Source organism: Mauremys mutica, chromosome 26 (assembly GCF_020497125.1).
Source record: "Mauremys mutica isolate MM-2020 ecotype Southern chromosome 26, ASM2049712v1, whole genome shotgun sequence".
NCBI classification, from domain to species: domain Eukaryota; kingdom Metazoa; phylum Chordata; order Testudines; family Geoemydidae; genus Mauremys; species Mauremys mutica.
This window is the reverse complement of record NC_059097.1, coordinates 9006974-9027023: the sequence shown is the minus strand read 5'-3', so window position 1 is coordinate 9027023 and position 20050 is coordinate 9006974. Positions and strand designations below refer to the sequence as shown.

At 49.8% G+C, this 20050-nt stretch overlaps 1 protein-coding gene and 1 non-coding gene across 2 annotated transcripts in view; one reads left to right on the top strand and one right to left on the bottom strand.

Moving 5' to 3' along the window:
- LOC123356634 (zinc finger protein 665-like) overlaps window positions 1-20050 on the bottom strand; it is a 638684-nt gene that overhangs the window by 520811 nt on the left and 97823 nt on the right. The window lies entirely within an intron of this gene.
- Window positions 5773-5846, top strand: TRNAT-AGU. The gene has a single exon. It is a non-coding gene; the product is annotated as a tRNA-Thr (tRNA).

Sequence of the window (20050 nt, the reverse complement as noted above, 5' to 3'; positions counted from 1 at the left end):
TTGTTTCCTAGGTCTCTCCTGAGGGAAGAAAGTTTCTGTGCAAAATACCAAAACTTTTAACAGAGCGGAGGGAAAGGCAACGGCCACATGATGAGGCCAATATGTACCACAACATGATTCTTTTATGTGGGATGACTCTGAACACTGACTGATCTGCACTCTCTTGTGTTTGAAGAGATGTTTAGTTTTGCACTTGGGAACCTATAAGGCTGAAGCAATGTTATGGATAGTGACACTGCGATTGAAGGGTGATTTAAGGTTGTAAAAATTGTTAAAAACACTGAGCTTAAACGTGAACTGCCTGTTATTAAAGGCTGGTTTCCCCACGTTGGTTCCATAAGCTCTGCTAGAAAGGCCCTGGGTTCTCTCCTGCCTCGGTGGGAACTAGAGGGAATCGTCCCCTGCTGCCCTTGGCTCCAGGCTGGTTTTTCTGGGGAGGGGGCGTGGAATTGATTTGTTTGCTGTTGAGAAGGGAGCCAGGGCAGTTCTCAGGGAACGAGAACTCCCGGCATCTGCCCAGCCCAGCCCAGGCTGTTGCCCTGTCCCAGCCTCTGTTCCCCTGGGGGCCCTGCATGTTTGACTCTAGAGCAGGCCGGGAGCAGCAGCTGAGGCAGAGGACACCTGGGCTGGGCAGATAGGAGGGAGTTTAGCAAGTGGAAATGGTAAAACCGCAGTGAAGTATTACCTTGGACTTGACAGCATTTCTCCATTGGTCTGTCTGCTTTGGGGCAGGGACAATGACACGTCCTGCTGCATTCGTCATTTCAAAGGGTGGTTTAGGATTTTCATTCTCAGAGACAGTGCACAAAGCAGGACTCAACCCAGGATGCAAATGAAATGAGCCACTCACAGGTTCTGGCAGCCACAATGAGCCTTTGGTGCGAGAGCTCAGACCTGCCCCTGTCCCAGAGGGGGGGGCGGTGTCTACAAGAGGCTTGGACCACTGATCTACCAGTGCCTAACTCCCAAACTATCAGTAACTCTATCACCAGTGCCCGTGAGTGTAATTTAAACCATGAGAAAAACCACACTAGGCTAGACCAAAGGCCTATCTCGCTCTGAATCTTGTCCTCTGACAGTAGCCAATAGCAGGTGCCCCAAAAGCCACCACTGGGAGTTGAACCCAGGATCACCTGTTTACAAGGCAGGTGCTTTAGCCAGCTAAGCCATGTTGCCTGCCCACACCTGACTCCCTGCCATCTCCACCAGGACCTGACAAGCTTTCCTTGTGTTTGGATTCTGCAAAGCAGAGGAGCAGGTGACGTTTTCCTTGCAAGCTGTGTGTGAGTGAATCTTTGGCCAGGTCTGCACTACAAAGTTGTTTCAGCAGAAATATATTGCTCAGGTGTGCAAAGAACACACAACGCTCCCTCGGTCGGCAGCTTGCTGTGGCTGGTGTACATACTGCAATGCCACGTCTGGCGACAAAACTGCCCTGTTTTGGTGACAAAATAAAACCACTTCGATGAAAGGCCTAGAGCTTTTTGCAGCAAACTTACAGTGACAGAGTGCCAGTGTAAATGCTGCTGGTCATTAAATCACCATAACTGGCCTTCGCCAGTATCCCACAATGCCCACCGTGAACTCACCTGCCCTGCATTCCTGCTAAAGAGGCTTGGCCTCTCCCCTTTCCTAGCTCCAGGAAGTTCTGGAAGCTGAGCCTGCTGCTCTGCTTCGGCAGCCAGGAGCAAATCACTGCCGTGGAATGCTGCTCTCCGGCCCTGCGAACACAGAGCAGGGTGGCGGGAACTTCCATACATGGGGGGCCCACCGGCATCCGAACTGTGACACCCCATGACACCCCTTCCCTCGAGGAGGCTCTTACCTTCTAAACAGGGACGGCTGTTTTCTAGTAAAATCACTAAAAGGGAAGGAGAAAACTCAAAAAAGAGGTTCCTCCTGGTGCTCACATCCTTGAACCCAAATACTCTCTCAGTCCTCAAAGAGAGACCTGGAGAAGGAGACTTGCTGCAGCAAAGCCACAGGGGTCTCTGAGGTTTCTCTGGCCCCTCGCTTCTGTCCTGCCTGGCTGATGTCAGCATCTCTCTGTGAGGTCACCACCTCCCCCCCACACCTTTGACCAATAGTCTGAGGTCTTGCAAAAGGCCTTTGTGATGTCACTGCCACACCCCTCCCTTGCTGGGCTAATGTCCTGCCCCTGGCCAGGCACTGTGGCGGTTTGAGCTACTCCCTGTGGATCACCCCACTCAAGGAGCGTTCGTTCTAGGCAGCAAGCCGATTAGACAAGAAAACATCAGACGCTGCTCCCAATGCTACGCTCAGTTTTTCAGCAATTAGTCGACTTTAGGGCCAGAAGAGACCATTAGAGCAGCTAATCTGACCCCCTGCATATCACAGGCCTCCTGTAGGACACAAGAGCTACTTTGGGGGCAAAGACATTCCAGAAAGGCATCTAGTCTTCATGAAATGACATCAGGAGATGGAGAATCCACCACTTTCCTTGGTAGCTTGTTCCTGTGGTGAATCATCCTCGCTGTTGAATATTTGTGTCTTAGTTGTAATATGAATTTGTCTCTTTTCACCTTCCAGCCATTGGGTCTTGTTATTCCTTTCTCTGCTATTTTAAAGAGTCCTTTAATATCCAATCTTTTCTCTCCATTAAGGCACTTCAACACTTCAATGAAGTCACCTTTCAATCTTCTTTTGATCAGCTAAACAGGTTGAGCTCTTTCGATAGCTCACTAGAAGGCATTTTCCTCCAGACCTCACAACATTGTTGGCTCTTTCTGCCCCAGCTCCAATTTCACAACATCTTTTTCAAATGAGAACACCAAAGCTGAAGGCAGTATTCCAGTATCAGTCTCACTGATGCCGTGTCATCTCCTGTGACGTTATTGACATAATCTGTAACTGTATAGATCACCGTTGCAACCGCTGTTCTATATTTGCAGCCAATATTGTAGAAAGGTGTCGTGCAAGGGGTCTATGGAGAGGTTCTGATTGGTTGATTATAATGATGCTATCTCTAGATGTGTATCATTATTGTAGTTGACGTTATGAATATTGGCTCCATGCTGCCCGCATTTCAATCTTGTGCTCTGCTTCTGGTGTCAGTTCTGTCTAGCCTGCTTGATGGCCCATTAAGGACCATCAGCTATACAATCACCCCATTGAGAGAAGGCAGATACGCCTTGTGACTCAGCAAGGTAGCAGGGACCTGCCTATGGAGAGAACTCTAAGGTTTTTCTATGCCACGTGCTGGATAGAGTGTCCTTGGGACAAAGAAAGCAAAGACAACATGGCAAGAGACTATAAAAGGCTGATGCCTCGTCTCGATCTTGTCTTCAATCCTGCTTTATACCTCTGGAGGGACTTTGCGACAAACTGAAGCTCTGTACAAAGGACTGAATGACCCATCCCAGCTTTGAATAGACTCCAGAGACTTGATTTGAACTTGCAGTTTATTCCATCACTGTTACAAGCCTGAACCAAGAACTTTGCCATTACTGTATGTGAAGGGTTCAAATCCATGTGCATTTTATATAAGAACCTGGTCTATGGATTGTGCCAGTTCTTTTCCAGACCCAAAGTCCAGAGTATGGTCAAGGACCAGAGGCCTAGCAAATAGTGACCAGCTAAGAGAAAGCTGGGTAAACAGAAAGCCTTGCTTGCTAAGATAGGCCTGGTCAGCAAATTGCCAGGTGTTGGAGCTTAGAACTAAATGATTGTGTCTTATTCAGAACTGCAGACTGAACAAAGAATCCCTATTGTGTTTGTTTCTTCTCTAGGGAGACATTCTTCCCACAGATCCAACCTTGAGTTTATGAAAAGTTGGCACGTCAGTATAAGATATGGCATCCTTCCACCTCCCTTCCAAGGGACCAATGCCTGCCTTAAGACACACAGAAAACAATCTTTATTGCCATAGACTTTCACTCTTTCTTTGCTTTAACCCCTAGGAATGTACCTGTTGGACAATCAAAGTAGTTGCTCCATTCCTATGGATCCCAAATCAGAATTCAACATATATATTTTATACTAATAACATTTTATCAAAGTATTAATGAAATGTTAACTTGCTAACTTGAGACCATGGGTGGAGACATTATCTAATCTGTTAATCATTGGCTAATGTGCTTATCCTGTCTTGCAAAACCTGTCCCGGGGTGTGGAACTGCCTGGCCTGTCACTTTCCCCCGCCCGTGGAAAATCTATATATTCTATTGGAATTAATTAATTAACAGTGTCTCTGAGCCTAATAAGCCCACTCCGCCAGCACTGTGTGTAATAAAGTCCTATTCTTGACCTCTACACGATGGAGATTTGTGTCCTTCACAGACACCTGCTGAATAAAGAGGAGATTAAGTATCCAGCTTGGCTGAATGTGTCTCCTCTCCCCACAGCTTGGTGATCTTTTGAGGAAATGGAGAAGACTGCCTTTGCCTAGCTGTACATCGCTTGCAAAAGAAACAGGTCTTTTTGGTGACAAGTGTTGAAAGGAGCCATTAGACAAATGTGGAGACAGGAAAAATGTCCCCCAATTGAACTGGCATCTGTGGATGCTGAAGCCACAACACAGAGCGCTAAACACTATATGAGAATGGGTGGTGTCAGAAGAGTCTCTACCAAAGCCTTTTCCCACCAGCAGGGGCCTCTCTGTGCACAGAACTCCTGGTAGCATGATGGCTGCAGGCAGTGGAGAACTCCATTTTGGCATCTCTTTTGTGGTGAACATCTGCAGTGGCTATTAAAAGGTCTCTAGATAGTGATCTTTGTGAAGAGCTGGCTGAAGAACCTTCCTACTAATCAGGAGAGCCTGGCTTGGCCCGACAGTTCTTCCCTGCCAAACCTAGTGTGTCTGTTGGCTCCTTTTTTTTGTATCTCTTTTCAGAAAAAGAAAAGATCTGTCAGCAGAATCCTTCTAAGTGCTTGTTCAAGACAGAGAGAGCCTTCCTTGCGGCTAAGTCTTGGTGCCATGGGGCATGCCTCACCACAGCACCTCCTGCTGACCATCCTAGCAATTAGCTCTGGTTCACCGGTGCACCTTCATCTAGTAGCGTCTGGCCACCATCTGTTCTATCATTAGGACCCATGTTGCTCTCAGGACTTCAGTGTCCTCTTATGGACACAGCCCTCTGGCTGTGCCCCACTCAGTTCTCTCCCCCCTGCTGGGTGGGGGGGATGTCCTCTACCCAGACACTTGCCTCAGTGGCCGGCTGCAGTCCAGGGTGTAGCCACCTGTGTCAGTGGATACTGAGGCAAAAGGTGTGAACCTCCAACCCTGCCATCTGTTTCCCTGGACCATTTCCCAACAGACCTAGAACCTTCCTCCACCTTTGTATCAGGGCCTTAGTCTGGCAGTAGTCAGCCAGGAGGTCACTCATGCACCCCTTACCCCAGCACTACTCTAATCATGGTGCCCTCCCGGCTCCTTCCTGGCAGCCAATCCTCCCTACTCAAACTCCAAGGAGTGACTAACTCTTGCTGTGCTGAGCAGCTCTTTATATATGGGCTGCTCCAGCAAGCCTTCTCCTGACTGGAGCTGAAGGAAAGGTTACCATGACTGAGAACTGTACCGAGGTTGCTGCGACTGAAACACAGATCACTAACCATTATATGATCACAGTGACTGGTGGGAGAGGCACATGTTAGAAGTCCTCTGTCTACTCAGCTGTGGCTTTCTGTGTATAGAGAGCCAGACACCTCAAGATCTGCAAGTCTTGAGGGAAATGGGGAACGTTTGTACTTTGGAATTTGCAGGTGTTGACTTGAACCATCAAATGGAACAGTTGCCAATACCTTCTTCAGGCAGGCACCATGGCTTAGCTGGCTAAAACACCTGCCTAGTAAACAGGAGATCCTGGGTTCAACTCCCAGTGGTGCCTTGTTGTATGGCTTTTGTCTCCTCTGCTCACATTTTCCTGTGTCTTCCTAGGAAACAGAAGAGGCCTCCCTTGGTATCCAAGTCATTGCTTGCTAAGGAAAAGGCTTCTTTGGAGAGAAGCATTGGAAACAATCAAATCACAAACCTGGAGTTGATTAAAAGGCTGCTATGACTGGCATTGGCATGGCGGTTGCTTCAACTGCAATTGCTGCAACACGAGAGCCTGCGCCACACATCCTTGTGATTCCCTGGAGATGTTCACACACAGATGTCATGTCACCTTCCTTTTGATTGTCATTGATGAAAAATGGAGTGGTTGGGAGAAAAGTCCCAGAGAGTAGCACCGTGGCTAAGCTGGGTGACTCACCTGCCAGGTAAAGTGGAGTTAGGGATGCGGCTCCCAGTGGTGCCTTAACAAATGTGTCTGCTCTTCCCACCTTTTGGTGAATCTTTTGCAGAAACAGAGAGGACTGCCTCTGCCTTGCAATGCAAATGCTTCCAAAAGAAACCAGTTGTTTTTTCTGACAAGTGTCAGAAGGAGGCACATAAGAAATGTGGAGACAAGGAAAAGGTCATCGTAACTCCACTTGCATCCATGGCTCTTGAGGCCAGAACGCAGAGCACTAAGCACTGGATGACCACAGCAAAATCTAAACTTTACACCTTATTACACTAGGCAGTAGTTAGGTCAAGCAATTTTCTCATCCTACTGGATGTTACCTTCCTTAATACATAGAATTCCCCCTAAAACCTGGATTACTGTCCTCAGATGACCTTCATTTTCTCAGGATTCCTGCTGCTTCCAGCATAGGTGGGGGAGGAGAAAGGCAAAAACATGATGCCACAGTCTCCTATTTTATATCCTTAGTTCAAGTGTCTAGAAGACACTTGCCCAGAAGTGTCCAGGTGGGCTCTGCTGAGTCACTAGGTTGGGGAATCCTCCTGGTGTGGTCTTGTGCAACTGAGTCATAGACTTGAGCGGTCCCCACAGTGTTGTGTTTGGGCATCTGTCACTGAATTGGAAATCCCTTAATTACAATTCCTCTGCTGATTCATGGCTGTTGAACACCCTCCTCGGCAGGGGTCACTAGCAAAATTATAGCCTATTTCAGTAACAACCATACAGCAAAATGCATAACTTCACACACCCTCATGCTATACATATTTGGACAGAATAACCGATTTCAGCAGATCATGACTTTTCTTATGATAACTTACATGGAATGGTTCGTAGGACATATCACAGCCATATATGAATGATGACTATGTGAGCTACAGGGAGCTATTTTGAAGTACATCATGTCACAAAAGCCTCTAGAGACTGGCCTTTGGGAAGAGCTGGCTGAAGAGCCTTCTGAGTAACTGAGAGATCCAGGCTTGGCCCTGCCAGTTTGTGCTTGCGAACTAAACTTGTCCGTTGGGCTCCCTTTTTTGTGTCTCTTTCACAGAAACAGAGCAGAAGTTCTTGGCCAATCCTTGAAAGTGCTTGTTCAAGACACAGGGAGCCTCTGTGCTGGGGCAGGGGTAGGGGTGCAGGAGGTGGTCGGGGGTGGAGGTGCTTACCTCGGGCAGCACAGCTCCCAAAGTGACTGGCACACACTCCCCTCCGGCAGTGGCTCCTAGGCAGTGGGATACGGGGGCGGGTCAGCTGTGGCGTTTGCATTCAGGGCTGCAGGGATATGCCGGCCACTTCCAGGAGCAGTGTGGCAGGGAGGGAGGGGGCAGAGTGGGCAGGGAGCCGCCTTAGCACTGCTGGCACATCTCCGTGTGTGACTTGGGGAGGCATCAGGTCTCTGTGGGCTGCCGGGGGCAGGGGCAGTGGCCGAGGGGGCTTGGGCCACCCCTTTGCCTCCTCTCTCCAGGCTCCCAGCCCATCTTGCTGGCCGACAGGGATTTTAGGGTGCAGCAGCGCAGGGAGCAGGAAGGGCGAACCACAGCGGCTGCCTCCCCCACATGCAGGAAAATGGCTTGACCTGCTGGCCCCACAGACTAAGGCACCAGGCCTCCAGTTTGCCCCATTCGACCCAATGGGTTGATCTTGTGGCCAGAATTATTTGCAGTCGGGATTTCCCCCAACAGTGCCCCACAGGGTCCAGGGTCAGCTCCAGCACAGGCCACACAGGAAGGCTTAATGCTCGAGCTGCAGCACATGCTGGGCAGGCTCTAGGCCGGGCTCCCCATGGCAGGAGAGAAGAAGACGACTTGGCCCCTGGAGGGGCAGGCTGGGGCTTCCTGGATCCCATTTGCTCACAGCTAGCGCCCTGCCCCCACTCCCATGTCATCAATGGCGCCCCCAGGTCAGCCAGAATGGAGCAGCGGTTTTCACTGCACCAAGTCCACTTATGGCTTACAGGCAACTCCCAGACCCACCACAGCCCACCATGTTGGCCAGAAAGGAGCCCACTCAGCCTCGCCATTGCTGCTTTTCCTTCCCCCCAGAACCCCGCTTCTCCTGGGCTGCAAGGAGCCATCCCTGGGAAGCCAAGAGGCAGGCACAGGATTCTGCCTCCCAGCAGCCAACTGCACCTCCCCCGGCTTTGCAGAACAAATGGTGATGCTCTACTAACCCCACTTAGCTGCAATGATGTGCTTACTTTCTGCCCTGCCTTCCTCAGCTCGACTTTCCTCTTTTGCCCCATTCCTGCCTCACTTCCTCCTTTGGCAAGTCACGCAGAGGAGGCCAGCAGGAAGAGCCGGCCTCCACCGGCCAACCTCCAACAGCAGAGGAGGCCAAGCCACAAGCCTCCAAAAGGTGATACACCGCACTCCTCTACGTTCTCCAGCCTGATGCCAAGGTGCTTTCTCCACTGCTGTCAGCACCCTCTGTCATGCAGGGGTTGGAGTTATCCCAGGGACAGGCCAATAGGAGAAGGAGGAGCATCTTCCTGAACAGCAAGGGGATCTGGCAAAAGGAAGCCAGCATGTTTCTGCCTGGTTTTAGAGCATCAGGGAAAGGATATGATCGGCTGAAAGTCATTTCTCTACCCATAGATGTATACCATTCATGCATATGAAGTCATGAGAATTGTGCAGTGTGGTTGTCACTGTGCTGCAAGGTGGGGGAGTCAGCCAAATATTAGCTCCCCAGTGGCAACAGCAAGGAAAGTAACCAACACCCGGACAGGGTGTCAAACAACCCATCGGCAGCCATTGTCCAGCAAGGGAGCTACAATGCAATGACTCACCTGCATGAGGACACCCCAGGGGAATTGCTCAGACTTGCTTGGAGAGATGCAGTGATGCTCACCTGACTCTGAACAAGGGCGGGGCAAAGCCATGAGGGAAGAAAGAACATGATAAAAGGAGAGACATTTGCCAGGCCTTATCTCTCTCTGCCACCTACATCTACAGACACCCCCACACCAAGCAACTGAAGCGCTGATGAAAGGGGAGAGCCTGGCTGAAAAGCCACCAGCCAGCCTGTGGTGAGAAGCATCTGAGTTTGTAAGGGTACTGAAAGGGTTAAGATCAGCTTAGAATTAAAAGCAATGAGGAGTCCGGTGGCACCTTAAGGGCTAACAGATTTATTTGGGCATAAGCATTTGTGGGTAGAAAGCCCACTTCTTCAGATGCATGGAGTGAAAATTGCAGATAGAGGCCTAAATATAGATTGGAACATGAAGTGACGGGAGTTACCGTACAAGGGGAGAACCAGTGTTGAAGGCTAATTCAGTCAGAGTGGATGTGGTCCTCTCCCCATAATTGATGGGGAGGTGTCAATACCAAGAGAGGGAAAATTGCTTTTGTCGTGAGCCAGCTACTCCCAGTCCTTATTCAAGCTCAAATTAATGGTGTTAAGTTTGCAAATCAATTGTAACTCTGCAATTTCTCTTTGAAGTCTGTTTTTGAAGTTTTTTTGAATGGCTACTTTGAATTGTTGGGTGTGAATGTATAAATGTGCTATTAACTATACAAATACCATATGGTCTTGTGATCTGGATTCCTGGTTTTGACTCAGACAGCCTGGGTTCAATTCCCAGTGTGGGAACAATGCAGAGCTTTTGTTCAGAGGAGGAGGCAGGAAATGAAAGGAATGGGAAGGGATCCTGCCAGCAGGGGAGTTGGACAGTGTTGGAAGGGGACCCCAGAAGTGGGGGTGGGGCAGTGGTCTGTGGGGAGATGAGGGAAGGATCCCAGCTCTGTGGGAAGTTGACATTCTGGAGAGCAAGGGCCTGGCATGGGGGGTGGGAAGAGTGAGTGTGTCCCTCTAAACTCACCACCGGCAGGCTTGGAAGAATTACGTATTTGTTGGTAAATGTCAATTTCTGTGTAAACACACAACCCAATGGCAAAATCTTCCCATCGATGATAATCAAAACTAACAGATGGGCAAAGTAAGAAACATGTTGCTTGAGAACTTATCCTGTTCTAATCCTCTAGGGTTCCCTTTTGCCTTAGGCTCCACCACGTGGGCATTTCATATCCCTCCTCATTTTCACACAGACACACAATTTCCTTTGCACAGATCCATGAACAGCAAAACCTCCCTGTGTCTATTGTCTGAGCCAGGGCATTCGATTCCACTGAAACCTTCTCTCCTGCAATGGTCAGACAGAGGGAATGCGTCCACCTTCCCCCTGGCAGTGAGATATTCACTCTCCTCTTCATGCTGCTGTTGTTATTCCATGAGTCATCAAGGATGGAATAAAAAGCTGAGTTTACTCCAGGGTGAGGAAAGAAAGGAGCCACCAACGCCCTCAAAAATCTCAGTGCCCAGAGAAAACCTGCCTCTGTTATGGGACTCACAGAGGTGCTGGCGATACAACGGGAAAAGGGACTGTCTGAATTGCCAAGGCAGGGAATGAACAATCTACAGCAACATCATTAACAACAAACACACTCTAATCATGCTCCAGCCAGTAGGGAAATGGGCAGGAATTCTTGCGGTTCAGCCATGGCCACACTTACAGAGCTGCACAGCAGTGAGTGTGCAGGGGGAAGCTGGTCTGAGCAAACAATTTGTAATGACCCTTCAGTGAGAACAGAACCAGAGTGTAGAAAGGCCCCTGTGTTAACTGGTTGTGGCTGAGGCCTTAGGTAGCTGGGCTAGAAAACCATGGGTGCCTTTCTGCGAAGGTTTGATCTTTGCCAGCTAGGCAAGGCTGGAGTGTGGTGTCTCCATGGCTGTACTTCCAGGGTCTGATCACAACAGTGCCATAGGGAGCCAAGCCTAGACATATTCAGAGGCTAAGGCCAGGTCAATGTTTCAAACAGTGAGTCTATGCTGCTGCAGCTCAGTAATGGAGATGCTCTATGCCAGGGTTTCTCAAATGTCCTTTCACTGCAACCTCCTTCTTCCAAAATAACTTAATACGTAGCCCTGGAAAAAGGGACCAAGCCCCTCCACTTGGGGGGGGAACTGAGCTCCAGTGGGGGGAGGGCAAAGCCTGAGGGATTCAGCCCTCGGTGGGGGGGGCTCAGACTTTTGGCTTCAGCCCCAGGACCCAACAAGTCTAATGCCAGCCCTGGTGACCCCATTAAAACAGGGTCACGACCCACTTTGCAGTCCTGACCCATAGCTTGAGAACCACTGCTCCATGCTGAGGGGGGAGAGTTTTCCTGTTGGTGTAGTCAATCCACTTCCCCAGGAGGTGGCAGCTCTGTCATGGGGAGAAGCTATATCAGTGGGTGTGCAAGCTGTGGTGTTCACCACATTTAAGAAGTTTAATCAAACCCCATTTTTAAAACCACCTCTGGTCTGGGAATGGCAAAGGAGCTCGATGAAGCAGGGTCTGTCCTTCAAAGTCCTGGAGATCACGATTCCCTATTCCTGTTGTAATGGGGGTATAGCTCAGTGGTAGAGTGTTTGATTGCAGATCAAGTAGTCCTTTGTTCAAACCCAGGTGCCCTCTTAAAAAAAATATCATTTCCATTCTCCATTATGTTGAGGAGCTCCACCATACGAGGATGCTTGAAATGAATGTGAACACTCAACATTTTGCTGTCCAAATGCATAAAAACCTAGCAAACCTGTCCATCAGCTGAAATCAGTTCCAATCCTCTAAGTGTCTAGTTTATGTTTTCATCAATTAAACAAAAGGTATCATTCCCTGAAGCAGAGCACAAGTTTGAAATACAGGCAGCATAGAGCCAATATTCATAATGTCAACTACAAAAAAATGATACCCATCTAGAGATAGCATCATTATAATCAGCCAATCAGAACCTCTCCATAGACCCCTTACACGACCACTTCTCTGTAATATTGGCTGCAAATATAGAACAGTGGTCGCAATGGTGATCTATACAGTTACAGATTATGTCAATAACATCACAGGAGGTGACACAGCATCAGTGAGACTGATACTGGAATACTGCCTCCAGTTTTGGTGTCCTCATTTGAAAAAGATGTTGTGAAATTGGAGCTGGGGCAGCAAAGAGCCACCTAATGTTCTGAGGAGTGGAAAAAATACCTTCTAGTGAGCTATTGAAAGAGCTCAACCTGATTAGCTTATCAAAAGAAGATTGAAAGGTGACTTAATTGAAGTGCCTTAATGGAAAGAAAAGATTGGGTATTTAAGGGCTCTTTAATCTAGCAAAGAAAGGCATAAGAAGACCCAATGGCTGGAAGGTGAAGAAAGACAAATTCATATTACAACTAAGGCACAAAAATTCAAACAGCGAGGATGATTCACCACAAGAACAAGCTACCAAGGAAAGTGGTGGATTCTCCATCTCCTGATGTCATTTAATGAAGACTAGATGCCTTTCTGGAATGTGTTTGCCTCAAAAGTAGCTATTGTGTCCTACAGGAGGCCTGTGATATGCAGAGGGTCAGATTAGATGCTCTAATGGTCTCTTCTGGCCATAAAGTCGACTAATTTCTGAAAAAACTGAGTGTAGCATTGGGAGCAGTGTCTGATGTTTCCCTGTCTAGCTGGCTTGCTGCCTAGAACGAATGCTCCTTGAGTTGGATGATCCACAGGGAGTAGCTCAAACCTGCAAAGTGCCTAGGCAGGGGCAGGACATTAGCACAGCAAGGGAGGGGTGTGGCAGTGACACAAAGGGAGGGGAGGCCTTTTGCAGGACCTCAGCCTATTGGTCAGAGGTGGTGGGGAGGTGGTGACCTCACAGAGAGATGCTGACATCAGCCAGGCAGGACAGGGGCGAGGGACCAGGGAAACCTCAGAGACCCCTGTGGTTTTGCTTCAGCAAGTCTCCTTTTCCAGGTCTCTCTTTGAGGACTGAGAGAGTATTCGGGTTCACGGACGTGAGCACCAGGAGGAACCTCTTTTGAGTTTTCTCCTTCCCTTTTAGTGATTTTACTAGAAAACAGCCATCCCTGTTTAGAAGGTAAGAGCCTCCTGGAGGTTTGAAAGCTGTTCAGTCTGATCCATCTGGTGACAGTTGAATTCTATGCATGGAAGACACGAGCTTAAGGAGGCAGAATTTTATTCTGCACCTGGGATTTTGTCCCTTAGAATCACTGGGGACATTAGGGTTTGTTCTTTTTGCTTCCCCTCTTCCTCCCTCCTCTTTTTCTCTTGCTTCCTTTGTCCTTTTACCTGTTCCCCTCCCAACACCAGGAGGTAGGGTGTGTGTGTGTGTGTGCGCGCGTGTGTGTGTTGCAGGGAGTGCTCTGCAGCTCCCACTGTGGGAGGTCCACCCAAAAATATGGGGCTGAAATAGTGCTTGGGCAGTGATCCCATCAGTGACCTGGGCCATCCTTTGGGCTCGCTGGTGAGAACCCTCAGCCTCCCGTCCTCAGTCTCTATCCCTGATTGGCTGAGCAGGGGGTTATTGACAGGGATGAGACTCAGGTCCTTGTTGGTCTCTTTTAAGAGCAAGGAAATAAGTCAGAACCAGTTCTATGTTTGATGAATTTTGCTGCTTCTCTGCATTAATGGTCTCTGAGGAGAACTGCAACGTTAGAGAGAATCGTGAACTGCTCAAATACTTGCTGAATAATTACTGTCACTGTTGTTGGTCTGGAGCTCATCTGAGAGCACTTTATTCAGGTCATTCACTGTCTGAAATTCAAGATCCGATGGTAAGTTTGAAAATCAGAGCTCTTGGGTTCTATTCCCAACTCCGCCACTGGCTGTGTGTGTGACCTAAGACAAGTCAATTCTCCTTTCTCAGCCTTAGCTTCTCCCTCTTTCAAGTAGGGATAATAATGATCCGCTCATACCTACCTCACAGTGCGTGGAGGCAGGGCTGGCTCTAGGTTTTTTGCCGTTCCAAGCAAAAAAAATTTTGGCTGCCCCCACCCCAGCCCTGGGGTCCCCTGCCAGAGGAGCCTGCTAACTGAGCCTTGGGCTTCCCCCCACCCCCACAGCCCTGGGCTCTCCCCCCGCCCCCCTATGCCAACAACATAGGTTTGTTCCCAGTCCGCCCAGGCTGAGCTGCTCCCGTTTATACTCCGTCTCCAGTCGGCGCATGCCCAGAGAGGGTGAGGGGGTGTGGCCTCTTCAGCCCACATGGCGCAGTTAACCCTAGCAGTGCCAGGTCAGGGTGGATGCACCTCATCACAGACAGCATTTCCCAAATGTTGGGATTAGCTAGGAGATCTCCTCAGGAGTAACCTCCTGTAGGAACTGGGTCACAAATACCTTGGGAACCAAATACCTGGGTGTTTTCCTAGTTCCGAATCACTTGCTGTGGAATTCTATCCCTGGATCATCTGAGACAATATTGACTTAGGCCTTGTCTACACTACAGGACTATTTCGAATCTACTTAAGTCGAATTTGTGGATTCGACCTTATGAAGTCGAATTTGTGTATCCATACTAAATACACAAATTCGAACTTCTGAGTCCACATTCACAGGGCCAGCGTCGACTTTGGAAGCGGTGCACTGTGGGAAGCTATCCCACAGTTCCCGCAGTCCCCGCTGCCCATTGGAATGCTGGGTAGAGCTCGCAATGCCTGCTGGGTGAAAAAATGTGTCGAGGGTGGTTTTGGGTAACTGTCATCATTGAACCGTCAATCACGCCCTCCCTCCATGAAAGCGCCGGCGGGAAATCTGTTCGCGCCCTTGTCTGGTCGGTTACAGCGCGGACGCCACATCACTGCGAGCATGGAGCCCGCTGCGATCATCGCTGCACTTATGGCCGTTGTCAACTCCTCGCACCTTATCGTCCACCTCTGCAACAGTCAGCTGCTGAGAAACCGGGCGAGGAGGCTCCGGCAGCGCGGTGAGGAGAGTGGCGCAGACCTCTCAGAAAGCAGGGTACGCCGGGCAGTGGAGATCATGGTGGCAATGGGTCACGTTCATGGTGTGGAACGGCGATTCTGGGCCCGGGAAACAAGCACAGACTGGTGGGACCGCATAGTGCTGCAGGTCTGGGATGACACAGAGTGGCTGCGAAACTTCAGGATGCGTAAGGGCACTTTCCTTGAACTGTGTGACTTGCTGTCCCCTGCCCTGAAGCGCCAGGACACACGCATGCGAGCAGCCCTGAGTGTGCATAAGCGAGTGGCCATTGCTCTCTGGAAACTAGCAACGCCAGACAGCTACCGGTCAGTAGCGAACCACTTTGGCGTGGGCAAATCTACCGTGGGGATTGCTGTCATTCAAGTAGCCCACGCAATCGTTGAGCAACTGCTCTCAAAGGTAGTGACTCTCGGAAATGTCCAGGTCATCATAGATGGCTTCTCCGGGATGGGATTCCCAAACTGCGGTGGGGCTATAGATGGGACTCACATCCCTATCCTGGCACCAGCCCACCAGGCCAGCGAGTACATTAACCGAAAGGGCTACTTTTCAATGGTGCTGCAAGCTGTGGTGGACCATAGGGGACGTTTTACCAACATCAACGTCGGGTGGGCGGGCAAGGTTCATGACGCGCGTGTGTTCAGGAACTCTGGTCTGTTTAGACGACTCCAGGCAGGTACTTTCTTCCCGGACCACAAAATAACGGTTGGGGATGTGCAGATGCCTACAGTGATCCTCGGGGACCCGGCCTACCCGCTAATGCCCTGGCTCATGAAGCGCTATACAGGCGCTTTGGACAGTGCAAAGGAACTCTTCAACTACCGGCTGAGCAAGTGCAGAATGGTGGTGGAGTGTGCTTTCGGACGTCTCAAGGGGACATGGCGGAGCTTACTGACTCGCTCGGACATCAGCGAAAAGAATATCCCAGTAGTTATTGCTGCTTGCTGTGTGCTCCACAATCTATGTGAGAGCAAGGGCGAGACCTTTTTGGCCGCTTGGGAGGTTGAGGCAAATCGCCTGGCTGCTGTTTACGATCAGCCAGACACCCGTGCCGAGAGAATATCCCAGCGGGAAGCGCTGTGCATCAGGGAGGCTTTGAAAGCGAGTTTCCTCGCAGAGCAGGGTAACCTGTGACTGTCCACTTGATTTTAAGAGAGCCTGATCATGGGCCTGTGTCTGTATGTGTCCAGTTAGATCTGAGCTCACAAACCCGGTTCTCCAAGTTTCCCCCACTTCCAAAGCACGTTTTAAAACTAATGAAATGTTACAGTAATTAATAATAAATCTTTCGTTGACTTTGCATTTCTGTTTCTTGGTTGAAACATGTAAGCATTCTGTGCTGGGTAAGGTGTGCACTGATGTACAGACCGCTTGTCCAAAACAGGACGGACAGCCTCCTGCTCCTACATAGGTCTGTGGGGTGGGGGACGGTTTACGGTGGTTGTGCATGTAGGGGGAGGGTTGCAGGAATGGGTGGGTTTGCAGGAAGGGGCGAGGGGTGCCGTCTTTGGATAGGGGTTTACATGACGGCTGTGGGCTGTGGGTTTGGGCGTTGGAAGGGGTGAGGGGTGTGGGGGAAGGGTGAGTATCTGCCCCTGGATGAGGGCTCTTTTTGGGGCTCAGGGCACCGGGGAGGATCGTGGCTACGGTCGAAGTGCATGTGAAGGGAAGCCTGCCTTTACATTCGGGGATGGCAGGCACCAGGACCCTGGACAAGCATACACATCAACGAAAGACCCGGGGCAGCATACACCACACAGACTGACCCTGGTGCCTAGTGACTGCAGTCTGTGTGTGCCCTGCAGTTGACCCTGCACCCAAGTCTGTACTATGGTACTGTGGGCTATGCACTGCAATTACAATCCCCCACCCCCACCAACAGAAAGTCTTCTGACACGAGAAACGTGACGGAAACAGTGAGTAACACCAAACCGCTTTTAATAATGTAGTACACAGTGGGGGGTTTAAACTTGGAGTTGGGACTGGTTGATGCTGTAAGGAAAGAACTTGTACAAATTTACAGCGCGAGAGGTGTCTCGAACATTAGCGGTCTGCTGCGGTGCAGGGACAGTTCTCACGGCCCCTACCGCCCCTCCTTCTTGTAACTTTGGGTGAGGGGGGGACAGGACTTCTTGGCGTTGGAGGGTGGTTGCAGATGCACTGCAGGGGGGCTCTCTCCTCCTGCCTGCGGTCTTGCAGAACATTTACAAGGCGCCGGAGCGTGTCCGTTTGCTCCCTCATTAGACCAAGCAGCGTTTGAGTCGCCTGCTGGTCTTCCTGCCGCCACCTATCCTCCCGTTCCATGTGTGTGCGATGCTGCTGACACAGGGTGTCCCTCCACTGTCTCTGCTCTGCCGCCTCCGCTCTGGAGCAGGCCATCAGTTCCTGGGACATGTCGTCCCTAGTCTTTTTCTTTCGGCGTCTAATCTGAGCCAGCCTCTGCGAGGGGGATGCCGGGGCAGTCCGGGAAAGAGCCGAAGCTGTGTGATGCGAAAAAGTAGGTGATTTCCTTGAACACATACATGTTTGCCAACAGTAAACACAGTCTAGTCAGTTTCAGTTAACAAGACCAAAGAGGGAACCAAGTCTCAGGAGATCTCAGAACTAGTCTGAGATTTCGGAATACGCTCTCATTGGCGGCGCCATTGCACTGGACAGCGCACAAGCGAGGAGACAGCTGCATCCCTCTTGCACAAAGTCCTGGTAAGCCTTACAGTACATACTGCTTATCAGTTAGTGGTTAGCTGTGCTCTCCTGCTAAAGGAAATGTGCAAAGCAGAAAGGATGAGCCTTTTGCAGCCCCTCCCGCCAGTGCACGGGAACGATCAATGGATGCTTGTTCTCTGTGGCCTCTCGCACGTGGCTGTTAGGCGAGGGTCATTGTTATGCAACCTGATTGTAAACCATTAACAATAGTAACACTACACTAATTGCCCTACTTAGATGCAGTATTTGCAGAACGAGATCACCCTGAGGCGGGTCACTCGTGCCCAGAAAGACAGGATGTTACGGGACGCACTGCACAGACCAGGACCATATGCAGCAATGCTAGTCGAGGCAATGGTTCCACTCTATATTCGGATGTCCTGGCGTGGAAGAGTCTGCTTCCACGGAGCGCCCAACAAGGCACCTCTTCCGACGAACCTCATGTGGAGGCTTTGCGAGGAACTGAGTGACACCTTCGTGGAAATGTCGCTAGAGGATTATTTTTCTATCCCTATTTGTGTGGACCTTCTCTTCATATAGTTTAATATTTAGAATTTTGTAAATACAGTTTCTATTTTTTCTATAACAATGTTACAAAAAATAAATGTTTATACGTGTGTAGCACTTACCGCCTGATCCTTCCCCTGATTCCGAGTCCGGGTTAACGGCAGGGGAGGGTTGGTAGGGGATCTCTGTGAGGGTGATGAAGAGATCCTGGCTGTCAGGGAAAGCGGGAGTGTGTTCGCTGTCGCCTGCGCCGTCCTCAAAAGACCCTTCCTCAGCTTCCCCATCGGCGAACATCGAGGAGGAACTGTCCCGGTACACTATTCCGTCCTCGGAGTCCACCGTCACTGGTGGGGCAGTTGTGGCAGACCCACCTAGAATGGCATGCAGTGCCTCGTAGAAGCGGCATGTCTGGGGCTGTGCTCCAGAGCGTCCGTTTGCCGCTCTGACTTTTTGATACCCTTGTCTTAGGTCCTTGACTTTCACGCGGCACTGCATCGCATCCCGGCTGTATCCTTTCTCTTTCATGGCTTTCGAGACCTTCTCGAAGGTCTTCGCGTTCCGCTTGCTGGAGCGCAGCTCCGAGAGCACAGACTCCTCGCCCCACACAGCGATCAGATCCATGACTTCCCTGTCAGTCCATGCTGGGGACCTCTTTCTATTCTGGGATTGCCCGGACTCCTCTGCTGGAGAGCTCTGCATCGTTGCAGGTGCTGCGGAGCTCGCCCCGATGTGCAACCAGAACGTCAGATTCAAAGTGCCCAGACAGGAAAATGAATTCAAATTTTCGCGGGTCATTTCCTGTGTGGCTGGGCAGAGAATCCAAGCTCGGACTGCTGTCCAGAGCGTCAACAGAGTGGTGCAGTGTGGGATAGCTCCCGGAGCTACTAAGTTCGATTAGCATCCACACCAAGCCTAATTCGAGCTAGCCGTGTCGAATTTAGCGTTACTCCACCTGCCGGGGTGGAGTACCAAATTCGAACTAAAGAGCCCTCTAGTTCGAATTAAATGGCTTCCTGGTGTGGACGGTTGAGCGGTTAGTTCGAATTAACGCTGATAAATTCGAATTAAAGTCCTAGTGTAGACCAGGCCTTAAACAACTGAACTACCCTGTGCACTTACTTCGGTCAGTTGCACCCATTTGGGGTCTGCTGCTGTTCACCTTTCCAGAGTGGAGATTTAAACATACGACTGTTTCTTTGATAATATGTCCAACAGCTTGGAGTATTCTCTCCTGTTGACTGAACTGCATTTGAATTTTCTCCATGTCATCATGCAGGAATAGGGGGAAAAACAAACCTGAAGTAAAAAAATGGTAATTTGTCTGAAATTTCCCAAAAAATCTGAGCTACATTCTGTCAAACAAAACTAACATGCAGTTATATGACCAAGGAGCCTTCATGAAAGATAGAAAACCCATATAACAGAGAGGTAGAAGACACTTTCATTTTAATTTTAAAGTGAAATTCCAGACTAGGTTACATCTGATGTCTCAGAATCAGGATGAGATTCTCTCCCATGATCCACTGAAACCTGCTTCACCCAGCGCTTTCTCATGCATCCGACGAAGCGGGTATTCACCCACGAAAGCTCATGCTCCAAAAGTCTGATAGTCTATAAGGTGCCACAGGATTCTTTGCTGCTTTTACAGATCCAGACTAACACGGCTACCCCTCTAATACCTCTCTCATTAGTGTTATTTACAGGAGTTTTAGCACCTTCATAACGGGAGAAAAAACAGCCGACCTTCCCAGAAGCAGCTTTGCCACTGAGGGAAAAGGGGATTTGAACGGTGCTTGGGATCCATTTGAAATCCCCTTCCAAGTCTGACACTTTC